The following is a 2,820-nucleotide window of genomic DNA, read 5'->3' as shown; positions in this document are numbered from 1 at the left end:
CCCCGCTGCTTGTGTTCCCTCTCTCACTGTCTCTCTCTCTGTCAAGTAAATAAATAAAATCTTTAAAATAAATAATTAAAAAATGGGCTTCTTTGTTGAACGTTTTTCATCAAATACTGTGGGCCTCTTCCTGTTGAAGATATTTTCAAACTCAGTGCTTCATGTGTTCATTCTATCTATGCACGCATCCATATCTACCCATGCAACCATCCATCTGTTTATTCACAAGCATTCTTTGAGTATCAAGCCCACTAGTAGGTGCCAGGTTTGCAAAATCCTTTTTGCCCTCAAGGATGTTTCAGCCTGCAGAGTTATCAAAAGGCACTTGTACTAACACTCCAAGTTCTGTGTCACACGTGAGGTCACTGATGCCTGGCCATGCCTCCCCTTTCATCACAGACGCTGGATTCCTCTCCACCCCAAGCTCTGCTACCAACCTGAACGGCATCTCAAACAACCTGCTCAACACCGTAGAAGAAGAAAGACGTCTGCTGGCTTTGCTGGTCAGGATACATTAACTCTTCTAGTAACAACACCCCATTGAGCCACTCCATGGGGATCTGAGACTCAGCTCTGGCCAGTCACAGCAAGTACCTTGGGCTCACAGTGATTGGCTTAGAGATGGAGGAAATATGATCCAAGTGGAGACCAAGAAGAATGAGGCCCAGGACTTTGGCTTAAATAGTTAGGGAAGAGCCGATTATTCTCGTCTGCTGGTGTCAGACGGGTGAGGATGAAAGCCTGGTACTGGCAGCAGTTTTACAACCATGAGAGAAGAGCTCGCCTGAGATGGGAACCCATGCAGAGGAGAGCAGGGCTGAAAGAGGGGTCAGATCCTGAGGACATCACATGTGCGATGCCTGGGGCTAAACTACCCCTCGGCTTTCTGCCTTTTTAATTGCTGGTTTGATTTAGGTTTTCTATCAAGTCCAAAAGAAAGAGATTCGATGGGGTCAAGCCCACAGCCTCTCATCTCTAGTGACCTTGCCCCTTTTCCAGCCACCAACTCCCCTGGATCCCGGATCTGCTCATCAGCTGTAGCTGTGCCACCTCCAACGTCATCCGCCCAAACGTCCCACTCTGACCACAAGCTCCTCTTCTTCAGTGTTGCTGGTTCAACCACTTCCACTTTCGTGATTCTTTGATCCTATCAGGACCCATGTACCCCTCTACTAATGTATGATTTTCCAAACCGTAACCTTTTCCTTCTCTTCTCATCCCCTACTCCTTAACTTTGATTTCCTGGGACATTATTTCCACAACACCCTTCGTAATAGACCAGACTCTCTGGTGCTTCTGTCTTTTCGATGCACGTCAACCCTGGACGAACCCAGTTCCCTGCTGGCGCACAAGTAACAGGGACTGTTGGGGGAAGTGTCACCATAGGGCAGATTTTAATGAGACATTTACTAACTTCAATCTCAAATGAGCCCTCAGAACCAGCCGGCAGTCCTGTGTTGTCTCTTCAGCAACCCTCAGCCTCTCACTCTCCAAAATCACCAGTTCAGACCTTTGCTGTTCTCTTCAGACTTTCAAGCCCTTCTACCATTTCTGTTTTATTTCCAGCTCTGTCATGTCAGGAAATGGATTTTCTGAGGTCATCAGTGATCCCGTGTCATCCTACTTGACTCTGAGCAGCCTTGGAGCGTTCTGACCTTTTCCCTAAACCTCTGAGTTTATTCTCTTGTTTAGGTAACACCATGGCCCCTTTGCATATCTCTGTCCTCTGTAACCACTCTTCTCTTTCACCTTTGGAGACTCCTCAAACTCTAACCAGTCTTTAAAATTGGAATTCCTCAGGCCTCTGTCGTGGGCTTTCCTCTCAGTCTCTCCTCTAAACATTCTTGTCCGTACATGGGACTTGAACTACCATTTATATGTAGATGACTTATTACGTTGTCTCCACTCCAGACACACAAACTACCTACTGCATATCTTTTCAACATAAGACCAAACTCATAGTCTCCTCCTCCCCCCGTCACTGTGATGGCACCACCATCCATCCAGCTGTCTAAGCTGTAAGATGAAAGGTATCCTTGATGTCTTTCTCTCTCTAGCCTTCTTTATGCAATCCCTTACCAAAGCATGTTGATGTCATCTCTTAAATGTCTCTGGAATCCATCCACTTCTTTCCATTTTCAGAGCAGTACCCCACTTCGAAGTATCATCTCCTGCTTGACCCCCACACTAAACTACTAAGTGGTTTTTCTGTATCCATTTTCATTCCTCTCCAGTACTGAAACCAGGTTTCTCTCTACAAAAGACACAGCCTCTTCTAAAGCCAAATCCCCTCACTGTGGTCTGCCAGGCTTGCCTAGTGTGGTCATTACCGACTTCTCCGCTTTCATCCTGTACCATGCTCCCTTCTTATTGCTTCTTATTCTCCCTTCAACTCCAGCCATATTGGCTTTCTAGTCCTCAAATGTTCTTTGCTCCTCCTACCACAGGCCTTTGCCCATGCTGTTCTTTCTATCTAGAACCTGCTAATGTCCTGGTTTTGCCTAGCTACCATCTACTCATCCTTTGGGTCTCAGCTCAAGTCCCACTTCCTCAGGAAAGCATTCCCCGACTTTTCCAGCTAGGTCATTCTACTCCTCCCCCATTACAGGGTCTCTTAACACCATATAACTCCTCTTGTTGTCACAGTTCTGATTTTTACAGTTGTTTTGGTGATAAATTTGCTTCATGTATTTGGTGCCATTGGGCTGTAAAATCAGTGAGGGCTGGGACCATAGTCTTGTTGCCACCAAAGCCCCAGAGCCCAACACATTGTCTGGCACCTGGAAGCATGCAATCGGTGTTTGTTAAATAAGTGAATAA

Source organism: Callorhinus ursinus, unplaced genomic scaffold, assembly GCF_003265705.2.
Source record: "Callorhinus ursinus isolate GAN/ISIS: 27379988/994484 unplaced genomic scaffold, GSC_fseal_2.0 scaffold24, whole genome shotgun sequence".
In the NCBI taxonomy this organism is placed as follows: Eukaryota; Metazoa; Chordata; class Mammalia; order Carnivora; family Otariidae; genus Callorhinus; species Callorhinus ursinus.
This window is presented reverse-complemented; position numbering follows the sequence as displayed.